This window comes from Oryctolagus cuniculus, chromosome 2 (assembly GCF_964237555.1).
Source record: "Oryctolagus cuniculus chromosome 2, mOryCun1.1, whole genome shotgun sequence".
Lineage (NCBI taxonomy): Eukaryota > Metazoa > Chordata > Mammalia > Lagomorpha > Leporidae > Oryctolagus > Oryctolagus cuniculus.
Genome location: NC_091433.1, coordinates 134,600,807 through 134,627,466, shown reverse-complemented (window position 1 = coordinate 134,627,466; position 26,660 = coordinate 134,600,807). Strand labels below are relative to the sequence as shown.

At 42.6% G+C, this 26,660-nt stretch overlaps 1 pseudogene; it reads left to right on the top strand.

Moving 5' to 3' along the window:
* Positions 1 to 26,309: 26,309 nt before the first annotated feature.
* Positions 26,310 to 26,372, top strand: LOC127490381 (U2 spliceosomal RNA; annotated as a pseudogene).
* The last annotated feature ends 288 nt before the right edge of the window (positions 26,373 to 26,660 follow it).

Sequence of the window (26,660 nt, the reverse complement as noted above, 5' to 3'; positions counted from 1 at the left end):
GAAGGAAGGAAGGAAGGAAGGAAGGAAGGAAGGAAGGAAGGACAGACATGAAGAGATAAGTTCTCCAGTCTGGAGTCCCCAGGTGTGGTCCACCCAAGCACTTTCTAGTAGCTCTAAAATCTGGAACACATCCTAGCTTACTATGCCTCGTTTTCATCTATAAAATGCAGTGGCTGGCCCAGTGCCCTCAAAGTCCCTTTCCTGTCCTTGAACTCAAAGTTTCACATACCTGGTGGTCTTTCCTCCCTCTTATCTCACATCCTTAAGGCTCTGCCAAGGGAAAGTGTAGATGCTCAGCTCCCTTTGCCAGCACAGGTCATGGACCACAGGCCAGTGGCTGATGAGGAACTGATGGTTCACTAGTCTGCTGTCAGAGTTCACATGGAGAAGCACTGTTTCCCCCAGAGCTCTCCTCATTTGGTAGATGCATCTTCAATAGTTTATCCCAGGAGCCTTTTCATGAGGGCCTAGAGTGGCTCTAGGGTGACTTGACCCACAAGTGCCTCCAGCCAGGAGCAAATCCTCTGCTTGGTCAGCTCTTGTTAATTAAACATCTTCTATCACAACATCAATAACTCTTGGTTCCATTTTCATATTTATAGATTTCTCCTGCCTGGTTTACCATGCATAAGTAACAGACACATGCAAGAATACCTAGTACTACAACTGCCCAGATACACCACTCCCCTCCTCCTCGCCTCCAACCTTGCAGCCCCATTGCTCTTCCTAACAGTGTTAACTACTGTCTGCATTTTTTTTATCATTACTAATTCCTTTGTTTTTCTTTACACTTTTGTCAAACATTAGGGGTCTTCAAAAAGCTCATAGAAAATGTATATGTAAAAACTGCTTGGATTTCAATTATTTTGCACAAAAATAAGCTTATCTTTTAATTCCATTTTCTATGAACTTTTTTAACTCCCCTCATACAGACAATTAACTTTCTTTTAAAGGAATAAACTTTTATAAAAAAAAATAGCTCTTAGGAGGATTAAAAAAGATTATGCTTAAAGTGCTTGACACATAAATGCTAAAAAATGTCATCATTGCCCTTGTTCTTTTAAATTTCCATTAACATAATGCAGAAGATCTTTTGTTCATTCAATAATCCATCTCATTCATTTCTTAATTAACGGCCTCAGGTCATCTCCACCATGCTAGATGCTATAAAGCCATAGGATGCAGGATTTTTAATAAACCTCTTTAACTTTGTATTTTCAAAGAACTATAGACTCACAAGAAGTTGTAAAAATAGTATAGAGAGGTTCTGTGCACTCATCACTCAGCTTCTCCTGATGGTGATGTCTCATAGGTCTGAAGTACATTATCACAACCAGGAAATCCACCTTGGCACCATACATTTTATCTTAAATTTGGACTAATGATCTTTCTTGGATTTCACCCATCTTGGCATGGACTCTACTTTGGCATGTAACTGTGACATTTTATCCTGTGTATAGATGCGTGTTGCCAGCACTTCCATCAGGATCTGGAACTGTCCTCTCATCACAAAGGAATTCCCTTGTGCTGCCTCTCCCATGGACACACCCTTGCTCCCTTCTCTAACCCCTGGCAACCAATGATCTGGTCCCCACCACCCTAGCTTTATCATTTTGCGAATGTCATGTGGATGGAATCATGCACATGTAACTTTTTGAGATACGCTATCAGTGTTGCACTCATGAGAAACCAAGTTTACATCTAGATCCTGGATTTTTTTTTTACTGGGATAGAATTAATTCTATCTCCAGGACATACAGAGTGTTCCATTCCTGGGGAAATCTGAGAATCTAAAGAAATTCTGAAGATTCAACCAGGATATTTTACCAGGATATTAAAAACCATCCTGGAGCTATGTACAGAGGGAGGCAGAAGGAACAGGTGACAATCCTCAGGGCAGGGACGAGATCCTCTGAAGGGGTCAGAGGTAAATGCCACAATTAAAGGCAAGAGTGTTTACCTGCCTCTGTGCTGGAAACTAGTCAGCTTGGAAATGGTTTGTCTATAAATGTTAGAGTTGAGGTTTAAGTATTTCATCCATCCCTCTCAACCACAACTGGCCAGAGAGAGGGGCCAGGAGCAGGGGGGAGATTATTGGCAAACGACACAGTAGGCCAGGAAAACAGCCTGAAAACCCTTTCCATCAGATATTTTGGAAGGAGCTTGTCTAGAAACAACCCTTGCCAAGTTTCCAGGCTGCTCCTTTGTAAGCTCATTTTTGAAGATTTGTCACAAAGCAGGAACTGGAAGGAGAAACATGTTTTATTTTGTTATACAATGAAGTCTTTTGTCCAACAAATACATGTGATAATATCACTGTGTTGGATCCACTCTACCATTCTCCAAAGTGATTGTGGCTGCTTTTCACATTTTTGCACCTTCTGTCTGGTTGAAAGCATTGAAAGAATGGTGTTAAAAGCCTCTTTTCAGACACTTCAGGGGCATTCTTTTGTTTGAATTTACTTCCCCTTTCCCACCCAGTCCCTGGCACTAAATGCAGCCTTACAAATCAGCCCAGACTGGCAGAAGGAATGAAGTCAGCAGGAGCCAGTGCCAAGTGCCTCATAGGCTCTGTTCCCCCAGCCCTTGCTGCATTTCTCTGCACATACGAAGGACACCTCGGCGACTCAGAAACTAAACTTTATACACATGCCCAGTGTCAGGGAGGGCAGCTACAGCACAGATCTCACTTGCATTGCACCAAGACGGGGCCAGAAAGAGCAGAAGTCGTGGCAGTTTGCCACTTTTCCCTTTCTTTAATATTAGAAGCTCAAAATAAAGGAGCATCGTTGCAAACTAAGGACAACAACAATTATGGGGTTAGAGAGCTCTTCCGTGTGAGTGCTACAGTTCTCTACAACACATAAAAGCATGTGAGAATGCAAAGACACAATTTCCAATGGGATTTCCCAGCTGTGGGTGCATGCATTTTTAGGCACCACAACTTTGAATTAGCTCAGTTGAGTCGATAAAACACTGGTTCTCAACTGGGACAATATTGCTCACCCTACCAAGGGATGTTTGTCAATATCTGGAGATATTTCTGGTTGTCTTAACTGGGTAGGGCTGCCACTGCAACCTTTGGGCAGAGGCCAGCAATGTTGCCAAGCTTCCTACAATGCACAGCACGGTCCCTCCCAACACTTTCCCAGTCCTTTCATCAAAAGGGGCTGAGGTTTAAAAACCCTGGTAAAAGGAAAGCAGTGGGCCTTTGAAGTCAGATATCCTGGATTTGAATTTTACCTTCATCTTCTATCTTATCCAAGCTTCAATTCCTCTTCTTTAAACTTAAAATGATCCTGCCTGCCTTATAGAGTTGTTGGGAGCATCAAATGAGATCAGAAGCTACAAAGAATACAGTACTTAGCATATACTTGGTATTTGATTAAAAAAAAAAAAAAAAAAGAAAAGAAAAACAGGCTTTTCTCCCACATTTATTACTTTACACAACCTCCTTTGAGACAACTGGGCCTTAACGGTTCCCCTCCCCTTCCTTAGAGCTGCTTGGTCTGGTTGGACGGATTCTCCTATCACAGGTACAAAAACAAAGCCCAGAGTACCCCAAGCCCTGGCCACAGAGATTCCTTCAGGGGAGGGACCACAGCTCAGATCTGACCCGTCATGGCCATCTCAAGGATGTAGCTAGAATTCTCAGGAAAAAGACTCTTTTTCTCTGGAATTGATCACAAGATGAGAAAACATCAGTCTAGAGCTATCTTTACCACCACACAAAAGAAATGAATCAAGAAAGATTCAAAAAGCAGAAATTGGAGACTGGGGGTAGGGAGAAAAAGGGGGTGCTGCTGACAGCTTTATTTCACTTAAACTTATTTCTGACTAACAGAGCTGTGCAGATGAGATTAGAAAGCATAGAATATCAGTATACCAACCAATATTGAAATGTGTACCGAGAGCCACATACCAAAAGAGACAAATGATATAATTCCTGTCTCCGAGATGTTTCCATCTTGATGGTGGGTAGATGAATACATAGCAAATGGTTAGCATTACAAGACTGTGCATACAGCAACAAAATCATAACTCAACTTGCTGATACAGTGGGAGACATTCCTCTACAGTGGAAGGAGCAGAGAATACTTACTGTAGGATGTAGCTTAGCTGGCTCCTCTCCCTCCCTAACTGCTTGAGCCAAGATGCTTCCCTGGAATCCAAGATGGCTGAATAGGAGGATCTGTCCCATTAACTTAAGCTGCTCTGGGGTATGAAAAGAACAAAGGAAGGATTACGTTTCCAGGGGTCTACCTGAGGCAAATTTTGCATGAAGACGTGTGAAAAACAATGAAGACGCCGTGTGGCAAGGGAAGACAGAGCCACCACTGCAGCCAGCGGCTGGCTGTGAGCTGCCATCTGACCATCTCAAGGTAGGAAGGATTCACCACATGCCCTGCTGCTCACTGTTAGCTGAGAGGGAATTCCACAATCACCTACTGACTTTTACTTCAGCCTGGAGGGCTGAATGGGGTCTGAGCTGGGCTTAGAACAGGGAAGCCACGTTGCTCTCCTATCTTCCCCCTCCCCCACCCACCCAGAGCTCCATAGTCAGCAATGAAAAGCCAAGCAGCACCTCTCTGTTCTGCTCCGACCAGCATCATAGTCAGAGCCAGGGCAAAGTGTAGGGCGAAGGTCATTATCCCTACATCCTGCAACTGTGGGAGTTTTGGGTCGGTAGCCCCAGAGCTATTCTCATGCACTCTGCATGAGCCAGGGGGATTCTCCTAAGTTGCTGGGGGCTAACACCAGAAACAGTCCAAAAAGAATTCTGCTCCCACCCTGGGAGAGCTGGCTAATGATCTCACTATACCCTGCAACACCAGGACTGTAACAATTTGTTCCAAATTTCTCCATGCCGCTGGAGATAGCGAAGAACCTATCAGCATTCTACCTCTCTGGACTCAAAGCCTCAGAGTAAAATCTCCTGTATACCTTGTATTCACCCTATAGGACTAGAATAGGGTCCAGTTCAGGTCCTAGGACTAGGGCTGTCAGTGTTATAAGCCACAGCACAAGTTGGACTTTCCTAGCAGGACAAGAGGAAGGGTCCATCAGTATCACACAGTCCTAGAGCCACAGCAATTGCTTTCACAAGCCCCAGCATCACTAAGGCTTGCCACTAGGACAAAGGAGTAGCTACCCTTGTCTCCCTCACCATCAAGAATAAAGCCCTGGCTATCACATCCACTAGGGAAACCTGAAACGGAACTCTCTGTGAGCCAAAGACACACACCCAAGGAAATACTTATTCATCTCAAAGCCATGCTTCTACCCTATGAACTACAGCAGACTAGATCACTGTGTCATTTATAGACACACCTCACACTGATTAAGACAAAGAAATCGATCAGAGACTATACTCCTGGGCTCACCTAGACCCAAAGCCAAAGTAATAATCCAACTGACACTCTGCATTCCAGACAAACCATATTGAAAAAACTCTTTTCCAATAAAACCTACTCCATAAAGAAGGGACAAGTATACCAGATGGGCAGAAGTCAATATAGAGACACAGAAGATATGAAGAAGAAACGTAGCTTGATGCCTCCAAAAGAACACAATACTCCTCCAGGATTAGATCCTGAAGTGAAGGAAATCTATAAAATGACAAATAAGGAATTCAAAGTAAGGATTGTAAAGAAACTCAACAAGATGCAACAAAACACAGATAGACAGATTACAGAAATGAGGAAGTCTATGACTGACATGAATGAAAGCATTCCTAAGCAGACAGATCTCAATAAGAAGAACCAAATAGAAATTTTGGAGATGAAATCTTCAACCAGTGAAATAAAAAATACAATTGAGAGCATTAACAGCAGAATAGACAGAGTGGGAAAAAAAGTTTCTGACCTTGAGGACAAGAATTTCAAAATAACCCAGACAAAAATAAAGAGGTAAGAATTAAAAAGAATGAAGAAAATCTACAGGAAACATGGGATACCATTAAATGACCAAATATTCATATTATGCATATTCCTGAAGAAGAAAAGGAAAAAGGCTTTGAGAACCTGATAAATGAAATAATAGGTGAAAATTTCTCAGGTCTTGAAAGAGACATGGACATCCAGATACAAGAAGTTCAAAGAAACCCAAGCAGATTCAACTAAAAAAGGTCTTCTCCAAGACACATTGTTCTCAAATTGTAAAAAGTCAAAGACAAGGAAAGAATCCTAAAGACATTAAAAGTATCAAGCTACTAAAAAAAAAAAAAGTATCAAGCTACTTATAAAGGAAAACCTTTTAGATTAACATCAGACTTCTCAGCAGAAGAGATGATATATTTAAGGTTTTAAAAGAAAAAACTTCCAACCAAGACTATTATATTCAGTGAAGCTATCCTTTGAAAGTGAAGGAGAAATATTTTCTAGATAAGCAAAAACAGACAATTCACTACCACTAGACCCGCCTTACAAGAAATTCTGAAGGTTGTCCTGCATTAGAAGTGAACATGAAACACATGTCACCACCAAACTCACTAAAAGAGCAGGTAGAAGCATTATCCAATCAATAAAACGCCCAGTCTTCCTTCCTATCTATCAATACAAACCCTGACTATAAATGGATTAAATTCAGCAACCAGAAGACTTAGGTTGGCTGAATGGATTAAAAAAAAATAACCGCACTTTAGGCTGCCTACAAGTAACTCATTGAGCAAAGACACATACAGATTTAAAGTGAAGGGTTGGAAAAAGATCTACCAGCCAAATGAAAACCAAAAAGAAGCAGGTGCAGCTATCCTGATATCAGATAAAAAGAGACTTTAAGTCAAAACTAAAAAGAGTTAAAGGACATCATATTTTGATAAAAAGTTTGATTCAACAAAAAGCCCTAATAATCATAAATATATATGCACCCAACAAAAGACAGCCCAGATATATACAGCAATTACCATTAGACCTGTTAGCAATTTTTTTAAATTTATTTGACAGGTAGAGTTATAGACAGTGAGAGAAAGGTCTTCCTTCCGTTGGTTCACTCCCCAAATGGCTGCTACGGCCGGCGCTGTGCCAATCCAAAGCCAGGAGCCAGGTGCTTTTTCCTGGTCTCCCATGTGGGTGCAGGGCCCAAGCACTTGGGCCATCCTCCACTGCCTTCTCGGGCCACAGCAGAGAGCTGGACTAGCAGAGGAGCAACTGGGACTAGAACCCGAAGCCCACATGAGATGCCGGTGCCGCAGGCAGAAGATTAACCAAGTGAGCCACGGTACTGGCCCCAGACCTATTAGCAATTACTATTAGAGATAGGCTCCAATACATTAATAGTTGGTGACTTCAACACCCCATTCTCATCAATGAACAGATCATCCAAATAAAAAAATGCATAAAGATACATTGGAGTTGAAACATGCTATCAAGCAAATGAACCTAACAGACATTTACAGGACATTCACCCAATAGCTACAGAATGCACATTCTTCTCATCAACACATGGAACTTTTTCTAGGATAGACCACTATTAGGCCACAAATCAAGTCTCAGCAAATTTAAAATGACTGAAATCATGAAATCATACCATGTGTCTTTTTTTTTTTTTTTTTTTTTTTTTGGACAGGCAGAGTGGACAGTGAGAGAGAGAGAGACAGAGAGAAAGGTCTTCCTTTTGCCATTGGTTCACCCTCCAATGGCCGCCGCAGCTGGTGCGCTGCGGCCAGCACACCGCGCTGATCCAAAGGCAGGAGCCAGGTACTTATCCTGGTCTCCCATGGGGTGCAGGGCCCAAGCACTTGGGCCATCCTCCACTGCACTCCCTGGCCACAGCAGAGAGCTGGCCTGGAAGAGGGGCAACCGGGACAGAATCCGGTGCCCTGACTGGGACTAGAACCCGGTGTGCCAGCGCCGCAAGGCAGAGGATTAGCCTAGTGAGCTGCGGCGCCAGCCACCATGTATCTTCTTAGACCATAAAGGAATAAAATTGGAAATCAAAAAGAACAACAGAATACTCATAAATACTTGGAAATTAAGCAACATGCTATTGAATGACCAACAGTTCATCAAAGAAATTAAAAAGGAAATAAAAATCTTTCTTGAAGTAAATGAAAATGCAGCATATAAAAAACTGTGAGATACAGCAAAAGCAGTATGAAGAGGGAAGTTTATAACACTAAGTGTTTACATTAGAAAAAGAGCATAAAGACCTAATGATTGATCTTGAAGACTTCGAAAAACAAGAACAAACCTAACCAAAACCAGAAGGCAAGAAATAATAAGGATCAGAGTAAAAATAAAGGAAACTGAAAGTTAAAAAAAAAAAATACAAAAGATCAACAAAACAAAATGTTGGTTTTGAGTAGATAAGCAAAATAGATAAACCTCTAGTCAGACTAAAAAAGAAAAAAAGAGAAAAGACTCAAATAAATACAACTAGAGATGAAAAAGTGGACATTACAACTGACACTACTGAAATACAAAGGATCATACAAAACTACTGTGAAGAACTATATGCTAATAAACTCGAAAACCTTGAAGAAATGGATCAATTCCTGAATTCATACAACCTACCAAGATTAAATCTAGATGATACAGTGACTGGCACTGTGGTGTAGCAGGTTAACCATCCACCGGCAATGCCAGTATCCCATATGGACACCAGTTAGAGTCTGGCTGCTCTATTTCCTATCCAGCTCCCTGCTAATGCACCTGGGAAGATGGCCCAAGTCCTTGTTCCCCTGCACCCATGTGGGAGATCTAGAAGCAGTTCTGGGTTCCTTGCTTCAGCTTGGCCAGCCCTGGCCATTGCAACCATTTGGAGAGTGAACCAGCAAATAGAAGATCTCTCTCTCTCTTATCCTCCTCCCCCTCCCCTCCTCCTCCCCTCTCCCTCCTCCTCCTCTCTAACACTGCCTTTCAAATAAATAAAAAATAAATATTTAAAACTAAAAAAGAAGACAGACAAAATAAACAAATCCATAACAAGTAATGAGATTGAAGCAGTTATCAAAAGTCTTCCATTAGGCCGGCGCCGCGGCTCACTAGGCTAATCCTCCGCCTAGCGGCGCCGGCACACCGGGTTCTAGTCCCGGTCGGGGCGCCGGATTCTGTCCCGGTTGCCCCTCTTCCAGGCCAGCCCTCTGCTGTGGCCAGGGAGTGCAGTGGAGGATGGCCCAAGTGCTTGGGCCCTGCACCCCATGGGAGACCAGGAAAAGCACCTGGCTCCTGACTCCTGCCATCGGATCAGCGCGGTACGCCGGCCGCGGCGGCCATTGGAGGGTGAACCAACGGCAAAGGAAGACCTTTCTCTCTGTCTCTCTTTCTCACTGTCCACTCTGCCTGTCAATAAAAAAGTCTTCCATCAAGCAAAAATCCAGGACCTGATGGCTTTACTACTGAATTCTACAAAACATTCAAAGAGGAATTAACTCCAATGCTCTTCAAACTGTTCAAAAATATTGAACAGGAAGGAACTCTGCCAAATCCTTTTTATGAGGCTAGCATTAGTTTGGTACCAAAACCAAAGACAACAAACAAAAAGAAAACTATAGACCTATATCCTTAATGAGCATAAATACAAAGATCCTTAACAAAATACTAGCAAATTGAATCCAAAACCATATCAAAAAGATCATATATCATGATCAAGTGGGATCTATCCCAGAAATGCAAGGATGGTTCAACATTCGCAAATCAATAAACACCGTAAATTACATTAATAGAATAGAATAGGATAGGATAGAATAGAAGAACCAAAAACATACAGTCATCTCAATACATGCAGAGAAAACATTTGATAAGATTAAATATCCCTTCATGATAAAAACCCTCCACAAATTAAGTATAGAAGCAACAGTCTTCAAAATTATAAAGGCTATATATCACAAACCAACAGCCAATATCATACTGAATGGGAAAAAGCTGAAAGCATTTCCCCTCAGATATGGAACAAGACGAGGATGTCCACTTTCACCATTCACATTCAGTATCATACTGGAAGTTTTAGTGAGAGCAATTAGGGAGGAGAAAGAAATAAAAGGGTATCAAAATTGGAAAAGAAGAAGTCAAATTATCCATGTTTGCAGATGACATGATGTTGTACATGGAAAAGCTTAAACGTTCCACCTAAAACCTGTTAGAATTGATAAATCAAGTCAGTAAAGCTACAGGTTACAAAATAAACTTACAAAAAAAAAAAAACAGTAGCTGCTTTGTATGCTAATGATGAACTCACAGAAAGAGAAATCAAGAAAGAAATCCCATTCACAATAACCACAAAAAAATCAAATATTTTGGAATTAGGTTAACTAAAGAAGTGAAAGATCTCTACAATGAAAATTATCAAGCATTGATGAAAGAAATCATCAAGGACACAAAAAAATGAAAAAGTATTCCTTGCTCATGGATTGGAAGAATCAATATCATTAAAATGTCTATACTACCTAAAGCAATCTACAGATTGAATGAAATCCCTATCAAAATATCAATGACATTCTTTACAGAACTAGAAAAGGCAATCCCAAAATTCATATGGAATCACAAAAGATCCAGAATAGCTAAAGCAATCCTGAGCAAGAAAAATGAAGCTGGAAGCATCACAATACCTGATGTCAAAGCATACTACAAAACTATAGTGATTAAAACAGCTTGGTACAGGCATAAAATCTGATCTATAGATCAATGGAACAGAACAGAGAGCCCAGAAATTAATCCACATAAATACAGCCAACTGATTTTTGACAAAAGTGCTCAGATATAGAAAACAAAAGTGCTCAGACTATCCTATTTCACTAAATAGTGCTGGCAAAACTTGGTCATATATATGTAAAAGAATGAAATTAGACCCGTACCTCTCACTGTATACAAAAATCAACTCAAGGGGTTGGCGCTGCAGCAGGTTCTAATCCTGGCTGCTCCTCTTCCAATCCAGCTCTCTGCTATGGCTTGGGATAGCAGAAGAAGATGGCCCAGGTCCTTGGGCCTCTGCACCCGCATGGGAGAGCCAGAAGAGGCTCCTGGCTTCGAAATGGCGCAGCTCCAGCCATTGCAGCCATCTGGGGAGTGAACCAGCGGATGGAAGACCTTTCTCTGTCTCTACTTCTCTCTGTAACTCTTTCAAATAAATAAAATAAATCTTAAAAAAAAAAAGTAAATGATCAAAAAAGATACATCTTGAAAACAGCCACTGCAGGAAAGCTGGTATGGCTACACTACTACCAGGCGGCACAGACTTTAAAAGAAAAAATGTTACTAGAGATGAGTAGGGATATTTGACTATTTTCAAATGGTCAATCTATTAGGAAGCCAAAACAATGATAAACATATGTACCAAATAAAAGAGCTCCAACACACAGAAAGCAAAAACTGGCAGAAATGAATGGGGAAAAAAATGAACTCAAGATGGATCAAAGATCTAAATTTAAGACCTAAGACTATGGAGCTGCTGGAATAAAATGTGGGGGAAACTCTAAGATATTGGTGTAGGGGACAAGTTCTTGGACAAGACCCCAAAACACTGTTGGGGGGAATGTAAATTAGTGTAGTCACTGTGGAAAACAGTGTGGAGCTTTCTTTAAAAACTAGAAATAGACTTGCCATATGATCCAGCAATCTTACTACTGGGTATATACCCCAAAGACCTGAATACAATGTATCAAACAGATCCCTGCATCACCATGTTTACAGCAGCACTGTTCACAACAGCCAAAACTTATAATCGACCAAGGTGTCCATCATCAGAGTAATGGATAAAGAAAATGTGGTATATATATATTCACACAATGAGATATTATTGCAGCCACTTGGGGAGTGAACCAGCAGATGGAATATTTCCCTCTCCTCTGTAATGCTGCCTTTCAAATATATAATCCTTTAAAAAATAAAAAAATGTGATTATAGTAAATGTATATATACCTAATACTAGGGCACCAAGTTTTATAAAACAAATGTTGATGGATCTAAAAGGAGACATGATCTATAATGCAATAATACTGGGGAACTTCAGCACCCTACTTTCATCATTGGACAGATCAACCAGACAAAAAAAGCAACAAAGAAACAACAGAGCTGGTCTACACTACAGACCCAATGGACCCACTGCTTCAAAATAGACATTTTTTTTTTTTTACCCACTATACCACAGTGCCAGCCCAACAGCAGACCCATAGAATGGCAAATGTCCTAACAGCACTCTGGCCTCAGAATCAGCCCTTAAGGCATGCGGATCTGGCTGAAATGCCCATGAGAGTATTTCAGGCATGGAAAGCCAAGACACTCTGGGGAAAAAAAAAAAAACCTAAATGAAAGATCTCTGTGAGTGAGATCCCAGTGGAAAGAATGGGTCATCAAAGAAGGAGGTACCTTTCTCTGAAGGGAGGAGAGAACTTCCACTTTGACCATGGCCTTGTCTAAAAATGATCAGAGTCAGTGAACTCAGGGGGCTTCCATAGCCTTGGCAACTCATGACAAGAGCCTAGGGTGATTACTGATGCCATAAACAAGAGTGTCAATTTGTTAAGTCAACAACAGGAGTCACTGTGCACTTACTCCTCATGTAGGATCTTTGTCCTTACTGTGCTGTACATTGAGATTTAATGCTATAACTAGTACTCAAACAGTATTTTTCACTTTATGTTTCTGTGTGGGAGCAAACTGTTGAAATCTTGACTTAATGTATGCTAAACTGATCTTCTGTATATAAAGAGAATTGAAAATGAATCTTGATGTGAATGGAAGGGGAGAGGGAATGGATAAGGGGAGGGTTGTGGGTTGGAGGGACGTTATGGGGGGGAAGCCATTGTAATCCATAAGCTGTACTTTGGAAATTTATATTCATTAAATAAAAGTTTTAAAAAAAATAAAAAAAATTAAAAAAAAACAAATGCATGCACCACCCCCCCAAAAAAAAATAGACATTTTTTTCATAACTGCATGGAACATTCTCTAGGCTAGACCACACACTAGGCCATAAGACAGGTTTCAACAAGTTAAAAAAAATGAAATCATATCATGTATCTTTTCTGACTACAATAAAATGAAGCTGGAAATTAACAACAAAAGAAACTCTAGAAAATATACAAACACATGGAGATTGAACAGATGTTTCTGAATGAGTAGGTAATAGAAAAAATCAAAAGGGAAATCAAAAATTCCTTGAAGTGAATGAAAATGAAAACATATCAAAACTTGTGAGATAAAGCAAAAGCAGTTTTAAGAGGAACGTTTATAGCAATAAGTGCTTACATCAAAAAATTGGAAAGGTATCAAATAAATGGTCTAACAATGCATCTCAAGGACTTAGATAAACAAGATCAAACCAAATTGAAAATTAGTAGAAGGAAAGAAATAATAAAAATTGGAGAAGAAATTGAAAACAGAAATTTAAAAAAAACTATACAAAAGATCAGTAAAATGAACAGCTGGTTTTAAAAAAAATAAATAAACAAAATTGAAAACCCATTGGATCAACTAACCAAAAGAGGGAAAAGACTCTTAAATAAACAAAATCTTAAAGAAAAAAATAAATGAGCAAAGATATGACCAAGCATTTTTCAAGGGAGGAAATACAAATGGCTAACAAACACATGAGAAAAATGCTCGGGATCACTAGCCATCAGGGAAATGTGAATAAAACCACAATGAGGTATAACCTCACCCCAGTTAGAATGGCTATCATCCAAAAATCAAAAAATAATAAATGTTGGCAAGGATAATGAGAAAAAGGTACCCTAATACATTGTTGGTGGGAATGCAAACATTATGGAAAACAGTACGGAGATTCCTCAGAAAACTGAAAGTAGATCTACCACATGACCCAGCTATTCCCCCAACTAGGAATGTCCAAAGAAAATGACATCAGCATATGAAAGAGTTGCCAGCACTCTCATGTTTATGGCAGCTCAATTCACAATAACTCAGATATGGAATAAACCTAAATATCTTTCAGAATCGAAAATGAATCTTGATGTGGATGGAAGGGGAGAGGTAGTGGGAGAGGGGAGGGTTGCGGGTGGGAGGGACGTTGTTGGGGGGAAGCCATTGTAATCCATAAGCCGTACTTTGGAAATTTATATTCATTAAATAAAAGTTAAAAAAAAAACCTAGATATCTTTCAACTGATGGGTGGAAAAACATGTGGTAATATATACAATGGAATATAACTCAGTCATTAAAAAGGATGGAATTCTGACATTTGCAACAAAATGGATGCAACTCGAGAACATTATCCAAAGTAAAGTAAACCAGAACCAAAAGGACGAACATCGCAGGTTTTCTCTTTATGTGGTAGTTAATTCATACAAACATAAAAATTGTGTGTGTATCATATCATTTAGTATATAGTTATAAATATTGCTTCACTGAATCCTATCATGTAAGTGACAATATACTCTTCTTTCCCACATTAAAAAAAATGGAAAAGGTGAAGACTCTTCAGGTCCTAGTAATGTTTTTTTTATTGATTCAGGTGTTAGATATGAGTGTGACCAGATGACAAAAAATCATTTATCTGTACCCTTCTGTGGATTTCCTGGTATGTATACTATATTTTAATGTTTTTTTAAAAGGCAACCTACAGAATGGAAAAAACATTTGCAAATCATACATCCTGATAAGGGATTAATAACCAGAATACGTAAGGAACTCAAACAATTCAATAGCAAGAAAATAAATAACCAGATTTTAAAATTAGCAAAGGACCTGAATAGTCCTTTGAGTTCTGAATAGTCCTTAAGAGCTGTATGCACTCCCATGTCCGTTGCATCCCTATTCACAATACCCAAGATATGGAATCAATCTAAGTGTCCATTCATGAATGAATGATAAAAAAAAATACAGTGTGTATATACACAATGGAACATTATTCAGCCTTAAAAAGAAGGAAATCCAGTCACTTGGAACACAAGGAATGAACCTGGAGGACATTCTGTTAAGAGCAACAAGCCAGATACAGAGGGACAAACACTGTGTGATTTCACTCATGTGGAATCTGAAAAAGTGGAACCCATAGAAGCAGAGGGCAGTCAGGTCTGGGGCAGAGGGACTAAGGAGGTGTTAGCCAAAAAGTACAAAATTTCAATGAGGCAAGAGGAAAAACTTCAAGAGACCTATTTTATAGCACGGTTGCTGTAGTTAATAATACTGTATTCCTAAAAATCACTGAAGAGTAGATATTAAGCGTGTGAGGTAATTCTCTTGTTAATTAATTCAATTTAGCCATTCCAAAATGTACACACATTTGAAAACATGTTTTATATGGTATTTGTTCATAATTTTTATTTGTCAATTAAAAGGAAGAAATAAAAAGGAATGAAAGAAGAGTGATAGGATGGAGGAGTGGAGGGAAAGATACCCAAGAAACTCCAACCTACCCTGACATCCCAACTGTTCTTACTGAGCCCTACCCAAATTGCACATTCATAAGCAAAATAAATGTGGTTGGCAACCACTAGCATTTGAGTGATTCATTATGCAGCATTAGCTAACAGGAAGAGACCGGATCCCCTGGCAAAGCACTGTGAAATACCTGACCAAAACCTATTTGAACTGTCTTCCAGAAGCTGAGAGGCGAATGGTTAAGATCGTGCTCATTGCTTCATTTCATTTGCTAGTTCCCTCTCCCAGCTTTAGACAGAAGTATTGTTATCTTGACAACAAAGGCCATTCAGAAAACCTCTGGGTTGACATAATGTTAACCTCCACATCCCAGTTTCCTAGGGATTTGTATTTTATTTTTCCTGCTCACTTCTGCGTATGTGTGTGCCAGATTTTTAGCTAACAATTTCAACAGCATTGATGATGAAATGTGGCTTTTTGCTAGACAGAAGGGGAATGCTTGTCTTTTACTCCTTATTAATTGACCTGCATAGATGATCTCATTAAATTTTTCTAAGAAATTTAGCGCAGCAACCAGATGCATTTATACTGAAAACTATAGGTTCCTAAGGGCCTACATCATGGCTAGCTTTGAGTCCCACTAAGATGGAAGCAGTGACGTGCACTGGGTGACACGCTACAGAGTCCTTAGCCCATGTGACTGCATTCCTCCCTCCTCCCCCAACCAGTTTCTTGTTTAAAATACAAACTTCTCTGGCCCTCACAAACAATTCACCGGGAACCAAACTAAGACAACTTAAAAATGTAAACTGACATCACATGTTAGATTTGTCTCTTATGAAAATCAGAATACTGCATTTTAATCAGTTGGCACGTGGTCTGTGATCATGATGAATTTCTTAGTCTGGTTGACACATTTTCAAATGTTAATGTCCTCTTGAGGAATAAACTGTGTCCTAATGATTGAAATAATGACTTTGAAGGTGAGCATTCAGCTTATTATGGTTTCAAACCTTGGCACTGTGCATGGAGAGGTGTTAGGTTAGGCACTCGACAGAGAAATAATTATGACCAAGTAATGAAAAAAAGAGGCATTCAGAGAGAGATTATGAAGAGGGCCTATGCTGTGAGGACAAGAGATTGCTTCTCAGGCCGGAACAATCATTTATCAAGTGCCACACAATGTAGAAGACACTAAATCAGGATTCCTTGAAATGACACAATTCACACACATCAAGACTTGTTTGTGGATGCACTTTCTTTCTCTAACCCCAAAGGAGAGAGAATCAGAAAGATTTTTTTTCTGTTAAACTCAACCTTCTTTGAGCCTAATGCTGAGTCCAGAAAGGTCAGAAACTTGAAATAACAAGCTGAGTTACCAGCTCTTTCTCATGTCTCCAGGAGGAAAGGAAGGCAGGCAACCTCCCAGTGACCAATAGGCATCCATGTGCAGGCCAACGGGTAGAATTTGTTTGAAAACAAAGAGCAACCATCAGCAGCAGGAGAGAGGAATTGGAAATATTCTGCAGAAAAGAACTCTCGGTCTCTTGTGGCATTATTTGTTGACTTTAAGCCTGATTAATAAAAATTTCCCATCCCCAGCCGGCGCCGTGGCTCAATAGGCTAATCCTCCACCTTGCGGCGCCGGCACACCGGGTTCTAGTCCCGGTTGGGGCGCCGGATTCTGTCCCGGTTGCCCCTCTTCCAGGCCAGCTCTCTGCTATGGCCAGGGAGTGCAGTGGAGGATGGCCCAGGTGCTTGGGCCCTGCACCCCATGGGAGACCAGGAAAAGCACCTGGCTCCTGGCTCCTGCCAGGATCAGCGCGGTGCGCCGGCTGCAGCGGCGGCCATTGGAGGGTGAACCAACGGCAAAGGAAGACCTTTCTCTCTCACTGTCCACTCTGCCTGTCAAAAAAAAAAAAAAAAAAAAAAAAAAATTTCCCATCCCCTTGGCCTTGCTTCTTCTAATTAAATCCATCCTGAGCTACCTTCTTAGAAAAGCATGTCTCCAGCTCAATAGGCTAATCCTCCACCTGCGGCGCCGGCACATGGGGTTCTAGTCCCAGTCGGGGCACCGGATTCTGTCCCGGTTGCCCCTCTTCCAGGCCAGCTCTCTGCTGTGGCCAGGGAGCGCAGTGGAGGATGGCCCAAGTGCGTGGGCCCTGCACCCCGTGGGAGACCAGGAGAAGCACCTGGCTCCTGCCTTTGGATCAGCGCGGTGCACCGGCAGCAGTGTGCCGGCCGCGGCGGCCATTGGAGGGTGAACCAACGGCAAAGGAAAACCTTTCTCTCTCTCTCTCTCTCTCTCTCTCTCTTTCTCTCACTGTCCACTCTGCCTGTCAAAAAAATGAAATTAAAAAAAAAAAAAAAAGAAAAGCATGTCTCAGTCCACTAAGGTTTCCATAACAAAACAGCTAAGACAGTAGAGTTTCTGAGCAACAGAAACTCATGTATCCCAGCTCTGGAGAGTGGGAAGTCTGAGGCCACGGCTCTGGCAGGCTTGGTTTCTGGGAAGCACTCCTTCCTGATTCAGACAGGACCTTCGCCCTATCTCCTCACCTGGGAGACGCAGGTGAGAGCCTCTTTTATAGGAGCACTGATCCCGCTCATGAGGGTTCTTATGCTAAGACCTAATCACTGTCCAAGGATCCCATCTCTCTCTCTTTTTTTTTAAAAGATTTATTTGAGAGAGAGAGAGAGAGATTCCATCTACTGCTTACTCCCCAACTGGCCGCAACAGCCAGAGCTGGGCCAATCCTTGGGCACAAAACAAGATCTCAGAGTAGGATGATGGGCCATCTTCTACTGCTTTTCCAGACTACAGCAGAGAGCTGGACTGGAAGTGGAGCAGCTGATCTCTAACCGGCAGCCATATGGGATGCTGGTGCTTCAGGCCAGGGCATTAACCTGCTGCTCCACAGCGCCAGCCCTGGAGCCCATCTCTTAATACCACCACTTTGGGGGTTAGGATTCCAATACATGAACCTAAGCAGGACACAAGCATTCAGATCGTAGCAACATGCAAGCACCTCACCATAGAAACACCATAAGTAGGGGCCAGCGCCGTGACTCACTTGGCTAGTCCTCTGCCTGAGGCGCCAGCACCCTGGGTTCTAGTCCCGGTCGGGGCACCAGATTCTGTCCCGGTTGCTCCTCTTCCAGTCCAGCTCTCTGCTGTGGCCCAGGAAGGCAGTGGAGGATGGCCCAAGTACTTGGGCCCCTGCACCCGCATGAGAGACCGGGAGGAGGCACCTGGCTCCTGGCTTCGGATCGGCGTAGCTCCATCCGTGGTGGCCATTTTGGGGGGTGAACCAAGAGGGAGGACCTTTCTCTCTGTCTCTCTCTCTCACTGTCTAACTCTGCCTGTCAAATAAATAAATTAAAAAAAAAAAAAGAAACACCATAAGTACACTATTAGCTGGACTTTGTCCCTTTGCTTTGCCTGAGAGTAATACAATGTGAATCACATACATGCAGAAATGTGATTCACTACCAATAAGAAGGAAAGTGAGGGAAAATTGTTCATCCTACTCTGAGATCTTGTTTTGTGCCCAAGGAAGGGCAGACTTCCAACAAGCCCTATGGATCTGCTTTCTATGCCGAGTAACAAATTACCACAAACATCTATCTATTATCTCTATTTTCTCTCAGTCAGGAGTCTGGGCATTACTTAGCTGAGGTCTCTACCCAGGGTCTCATCAAATTGTATTTCATCTGGGATTTGGGGTCTTCTTCTAAGCTAAGTGCTTGTTAGCAGAATTAGATCCTGAAAGCTATAAAATTGAGGCTGTTGGTGCCAGCACTGTGGCATAGCAGGTAAAGCTGCCACCTGCAGTACTGGCATCCTATATGGGAAACAGTTCAAGTCCCGGCTGCTCTATTTCCAATCCATTTCTCTGCTATAGCTTGAGAAGGCAGTGGAAAATGGCCCAAGTCCTTGGGCCCCTGCACCCACATGGGAGACTTTGAGGAAGCTCCAGGCTCCTGGCTTCATATTGACACAGCTCTGGCCGTTGTGGCCAACTGGGGAGTGACCCAGCAGATGGAAGATCTCTCTCTCTATCTCTCTGCCTCTCCTTCTCTCTGTATAACTCTGACTTTCAAGTAAATAAATAAATCTGTTAAAAAAAAAAATTTGAGGCTCTTGCTATTCCTGCCATGTTGTCAGAGGAGCACAGAGCCTTTGACTTCTTCAAGGCTTAGTCCATTCAGGCTGCCACAACAAAATATTATCAACCCAGAGGCTTAAACAGAAATTGTTCTCAAGTTCTGCATGCTGGAAGTCCAAGCTAAGGGTGCCAGCATGGTCAGTTTCTGGAGAGAGCTCTCCCCTTGGGTTTCAGGTGGTCACCGTCTTATATGGCCTCTTCTTTTGTGAGTATCTATTATCAGGGCACTGATTTCATCATCCCACTTATAACAATGGCCTCACCCTCATGACCTCATCCAACCCTAATCGCTTCCCAAAGGCCTCATCTCCAAGTGCCATCACTTGGCGGATTAAGGCTTCAACATATGAATTTGAGGGGACACAAACATAACAAACACCAACAGAAAAATATCTCCAACCTCTCTCATTTCTAATCTTTAGATTTCTTTTAAAAGATTTTATTTATTTATTTACTTGAAAGGTAGAGTTACAGACAGTGAGAGGGAGAGACAGAGAAAGGTCTTCCTTCCACTGGTTCCCTCCCCAAATGGCCACAATGACTGTAGCTGCACCAATCCAAAGCCAGGAATCAGGAGCTTCTTCCCAGTCTCCCATGTGGGTGCAGGGGTCCAAGCACTTGGGCCATCTTCTACTGCCTTTCCAGGCTACAATAGAGCTGGATTGGAAGAGGATCAGCCAGGGCTAGAACTGGCGCCCATATGGGATGTTGGCGCCAAAGGTGAAATATTAACCTACTGTGCCACAGTGCCAGCTCCCTGACTTCTAGATTTAAAAAGTGCTCATCTACCGGCGCCGTGGCTCACTAGGCTAATCCTCCGCCTTGCGGCGCCGGCATACCCGGTTCTAGTCCCGGTCGGGGCGCCAGATTTGTAGAATGACATTTGAGAGGAAAATCACAAACTGGCATTATACTACACTTTCTACTTTAAGGTTATTTTAACATTCAAGCTTTTATTTGAGACTGTTAATTTCCTTATGAATTAGACAAAGCAGATAGATTTTTTTTCATATTTTGAGATACACTAATAAATTATCTAAGGCCACTTGTAGAATTATGAGAAAGAACATGATCTGTTCTCAAATGATGTATTACAGATTCTGAGCACTGAACAGTGAGTACCATCAGCTGACAGATACAGAGAAAGTGTGGTGAGCCCGGGACCAGCCAGTTAGAAGTAGAGACAGGGATTGGAGCTGATTTATTCTGACTCAAAGTTCTTTCCAAGACAGTACATTTTCTCCTTCATCTCTCAATATCAGACCTCTTTCATTCAACCTCCACATCTCTTAGACTGAACCTTATTGCATGATTTTCAGCTTTCATTCCTACCTTCCCAAATCTCACCTGGATTATGATAATAAACAGTAAGAAAAATCCTATGGGCTTGGTTCTAGCCCGTCCTCTCCCCCATCCTGGATATCCTTTACAACATAGTCAACCAGCCTCTACTTTACTACTTCCAGGTACAGGAGGCTCCCCAACAATGACATGGGCAATTCCATTCTGAGCAGCTTTGAGCGAGGACATGCTCTGCCTCCCTCTAGCTCCACACGTGGTTTTCTGGAGGCACGTACAGTGAGTGTGAGTCCTTGCAAAGGCCATGTGTTCATACTTAACAATGACTGTCTCAACTCACTTCCCCTCCTGGATTCTTCAGTGTCAGTGTCACTAACACATAGGGTGAGACTCTTCAAGTGGGACTGTCTCCTGCATTGCAGGATGGTCTGGCCCTCTGAGAACTAAACATTCACCTTGCGATGACAAAAGATACCTCCCATCATTTCCAAAAACCCATGGGAAGGGGAAAACCTCAAACAGAGGGTTACAGAGAGGATGAGATAATTACTGGCAAGAATTTAAGGCTGAATACAAGGAAAGCTTCTGGCATGTTTAGGAATCTGCCATTTTGCAACACTTCCCAGTGTTCCCACTTCAAGCCACCCTCCTGTTCTCCTGTGGCAGTCGGGAGGCATGTGTTGCCAATTAAGTAATTTTGCTGAATTAGAAATCCAAATTATGTTGTGTCCCACCCAAATAGCCATCTCTCAATTATTCTGCCAACCAAAGTGCCTTGTAGTTCTTCAAAAAAAATCTTTCACCTTTGGCCATTGTTTTCTTAGCTGTTAACAAACTACAGTGGGATCTTTTGATTTTGATTAAAATTGCATAAGTCAGAATGATTGTAAAAACAGAATAAAATTGAAATCCAAATTGCCCTTGAAATTGCTGTGAAATCAGAGCACAGCACTGGCAAGAAGAGATTATGATTTCACTGAAGCTAGACCACCACACAGGACCTCCAGGCTTGCCCACTCATTCTGAGTTTTCTTGATTACACACATGATAGCTATTTTGAGAAGTAGTGAGCAATATGCTATGGGGGTAAAAGCACAGGATTCTTGCTTTGTATCATGGACCTGCCACTTAGCATCTGTGTGACCCATGGCAGGTTTATTAACCTCTGTGCCTCAGTTTCCTCTTCTGTAAAACGGAGATGATAATATGTACTTCCTAAGTTTGTTGCAAGGATTCAGTGAGTTAAGGCACAGTGGCATGTACTGTGAGAACACCACTAAATCCCCTTAGGGCATCTTTACAGTGTACATGACTGTGACCCCTGGGTAGTATGGATGGAATGGGTTTTTCAGGGGTTTGTCCCGTTGAAGGAGTTTTCGTTTTTTATTTTTCATCATCTAACAGGCTGTGATTCTTGTCACAGAACTTTTAAAAGGCTACTAAAGGGGTGAGCATTTGGCACAATGGTTAAGATGCCACTTGGGAGGCCTCTATCCCCTATCAGGGTGCCTGGATTGAGTCCCAGTTATATTTCCAATTCCAGCTTCTTGCTAATGCATACTCTGGGAGGTAGCAGGTGGTGGCTCAAGTAGTGGGCTACCTACTACTACCAGGATGGAGTTCTGGGCTCCGGACTATGGTCTGGCCAGCCTTGGTCGTTGCAGGCATTTGAGGAGCAAACCAGTAGAAGAAAGATCTCTCTCTCTCTCTATATATATATATATATACACACACACACACACACACACACACACACACATATATATATATATAATCTTTCTCTGACTTTCAAATAGATAAGTAAAAACTAAAGTTGATTTGCCTTGAGGAACAAAAAGCCAGAAATACTGAGGACTTCATGCTCCTTGAAATCGCCATCCCCCTATTTGCATGGTCCTTGTCCAGTAACCGACTGGGGCAGGAAAACGAAAACCCAGCTCCTTTCCTCAAGTGAGAACAAACTCAAACCATCCAGGTCCCCCCATGCAATCAGGCTGAGCCTGAGATTCCCTTGAAATTACCCCCCTGTTTGGTTTCTTCTCCTCCCCCACCTCCTCCTCCTCCCAACTCCCTCAGTGAAATCCTGCACAAATCTCTTTCTTACAAATCCTCTTCTTGGGGTGGGGAAATCCCACCTGAAATAGGCACTTACTATAATTGACAACTTGTAAGCAGTTAATAAATGTTAATAAATATTAGCCTTTATGCCGGTTGTCACTGGTAGCTATGATGAATTCAATAACATTTGAAAGTGAATCTGCATCTTACAACTCACAACCACTTATAAATACACTAGAAAACCAATTCTGTATGTGCAAGTCTTTAGCCTACAGCATGCTGGACTATCGAGGCACACTATGATAATCCTACTCCACCAATCATCAGCAAAGCCATGGGAAACATAACTTGGAAACAATTATTTTACTGAAATTAAAACCAAGGCTGAGAGAGTCTTTGTGAATTGTCCCAGGTCCAGGGCTACTGAGTAGTGAGCAGAATCTAGAATCTAGAATGCAGGTCTCCTTCTCAGTCCAGGGCCATTTCTACCCTTATGCACTAGCAAGCCCATTTTCCAATGATAACCCAATTGCAGGGCCTCGGGAGCTCTGCTCATAGCTGCCAGCAACACCTCATCAACAATTACCAAAGGCTTTGTGTGCACAGCATTTGTGCCAGATATCTGGATGAAAGTCAAAGGATTTAGAGGCTCCCTGCCTTCGAAAAGTTTGTCACCGAGTATGGACAAAAGGCCAAGTGCACGAGAAATACATGAAGCCTACAGAAAGCATCAGGAGGTTGAGATAACACAAACACATGGATTAAATCAATGTTCAGCATGTTGTTTAAGCAGCAGAATCTTTGATCCAAATGAAGTCTCATGCCAAAAGTTGGATTACAGACTACATGACAGCAGGGGCACTCATACTGAGGAGGGTAGGAGGCTGCAGCCCTGTGCTTTCAGCTCCTCTCCCATCTCCCCCCACCCTGGAGGCCAACACCCAACCCATCCTCAGCCGAGAACATGTGCAGGTCTGTGACCAACTCGCCAGTTCCCTCTCAGAGGTGCTGCTTCCTCTCACCTTCTCTACTCTTTTCCTACTTCCCATGCCTTCGGGAGAGATTCCTCCAGGAGTCCAGGGTGTGGGGGATGGGAGCTATCAGAAAGGGAGTGGAGTGGGCACTGACTCCAGAATGGGGGTGGGGGATTGTATCTAAGGATGGGCAGTATGGAGTAAATTCTCAATAGAATGGTTCCCAAAAGGGCCTCCCCATTGCAGAGGGGCAAGAGTGAGGATGCCACAGGTTCCCAGAGCCAGCTCATCAAAACCTTAAAGAAGGGTGCACCCAATAGTCACAAAACTCCAGGGCCAGGGAGGTGTAGACCAGAAAGCACACAGTCTGGGAGAGGAACCCTTTACTGCCAAGCATGCCCTGCTGTCTACTCACCCCACCCCACCCGGGCAGTCTGTGAGGCAGCGGGAGTCCTGCACTTTTGCAGATCTGCTGACGTTCCCCACAAGGAGCAGGCAGGAGGTCCCTAAGCTACAGCAAGAGTAGAGCTGATGGCACTTTCTCCCCGGGGCTCAGTCACTGGCTGTGTTGTCAGGAACACTGCCCAGAAAACAATCCAAAGAAAATCCAGGGATCAGACCAGAGGTGGGTCCCTGGGGAGCCCAGGTTCTCCCCTTTTCTGTGGCCCCTTCCAACACTCCACTTCCCAGCCCTCTGAAGCCTGCTTTCAGTGAATCCCAAGAGGACTGTTTGTATCCAAGAGGCAGGATTTCCCAGAGTATTCATGAACATTGGAAAAGGGACATTTTTCTCAAAAAGGTTTGGAAACTCCAATTTCAAGAAGTTTAGTTTCCAGAAGACTTTGCTGAGCCTTTAAAATCTCATGAGCACTGAAAGTTCCAGCCACCTAACAGGAGGAGGGTCCTGTTTATGGAAAACGTATAGCATGGAAAAACTCTATGTGGATTTGGAATTTTTTGCACTGAAATAAACTTTTAATTCTATTTGTCATGAATGCTTGAGATGCCCTTGTGCATGCAGCATGTTGCATTTCCCAGCATGAACTAATCAAGGAACCTTGCTCCTAGCAGCACGGAAGACTCTGATTTTGTTTACCTCAGCAGTTATCAAAGTAGGATCCATAGGCTCACCTTCAGGGATTCACAAGTTCAAAACTGTTCTTATACTAATAATGAGATACTTTCTGACTTCTCTACCGTGTTGACATTTGCATTGATGCTGCAAAAGCCATAGGCTAACATTGCTGGTGTCGTAGCACATACCAAGGCAGAGGTGTTGAGTTGTTTTAGTGGTCATTCTGTGCTAGACACCACAGGGGGACAAGGGGGGAAAAAGCCAGTTTTACTTAAGGATGGCCTCGCTATAATTTGTATATGGCTTGAATGTATCCCCAAGGGTTCCTGGTTGAAATTTAATCTCCACGGTGAGATAACAAGAGTACAGCAACTGAAATTGGCTCTGGTGTTTGGAGACGTGGCCTCAGGGAGATAGTAGGATTAGATAAAGCCATCAGGGTGGGGCTCTTGTGATTGAATACTGGTGGCTTTCCAAGGAGGGAGAGCAGAAGACACACACGCGCGTGCGCGCGCGCGCGCACTCCCTATCTCTCACCATGGGTCTTCTTGCCCATAAAGAAGACCAGCACCAGGGGGCCATCATTTGAGGCTGCCCCTAAACCTTGGATACAACCATGAGCCAAAATAAACTTTTCTTTATAAAGTTATATAGCCTCAGGCATTTTATTACAGTGACACAAATGAAGTAATACATCCTTGACAAGGCAACAACAATTGTGTGTGATGGTTAATTTTATGGTGTCCACTTGACTGCATTAAAGAATGCCTAGAAACCTGGAGAAGCATTATTCTGGGTGTGTCTGAGAGGATGTTTCCAAATGAAGTTAGCACCTAAGTCTAAGTGCACTTTGAAAGATCTGATCTTGATGTGGGTGGGCATCATCAGTGGGTTAGGGACCTGGAGAGACTGAATGGGAAGGTTGTGTTAGAATTGTTTGGAGAGAGCACTGGTGTTGTGGGCAGACAACAGGATAAAACTGATCAGGTTTGTGAGCTAGAAGACCATGCCTTCCCCACGCCCCTGTGTGACTGCATGCCCCTACCTGACCACACCTGCGTGCCCACCAGCCAATCAGGCTAATTAACCACTCCCCTTTGGAAGTGGATTAAAGGCCTGGAACATGATGGGCCCAGCCTTCTTTTTGGCCCTTTTCCCTTTTGCACTGGCCCTTGTTGCCCCTGCGCCTTTGGGGCACATGGCCTTTGGGCCACCTGCCCCATGCTTCCTGGCCTACATGTTCCTCCGCGTGGCTGGCTCCTGGTACTCGGCATGGATCCAGATTTCCTTCTCTCTTTAGATAGGGCCATCACTTCCCTATGCATTTCTCCCACTGAATAAAAAGTTTATCATGCTGCCTCATTCATTTATGCCAGCATTCAGAATTCTCTGAATATTAGGCAAGAACCCACATAGGCCTATAAATATTGGGAATTTATTAATAAGTACATGGTAATATATCGCTTCTCGGCCTTTTGGCTAAGATCAAGTGTAGTACATGGTAATATAAGTGGCACCCCATATTCTGATGTCATATGGCACCCCAGATGGGACTTCTAGGGGGTCAGCCTCCGGTGACACTGGGACACACTGGACTCCTGTCTTGGAGGTCAGCTGCTGGCCTTTGGACTCCAGGACCACACTGGCAGCCCTTGGCTGGCTCTCGGACTTTTGGTTTCCAACTGAGACTCACATCCTCAGCTTCTTTAGTATTCCAATGATGCTACTGGCATCCCAGGATCCTCAACCAGCAGGTGAGCTGGGCGGCACTTCTCACCTGCAATAATCATGTGAACCAAAATCCCTAATA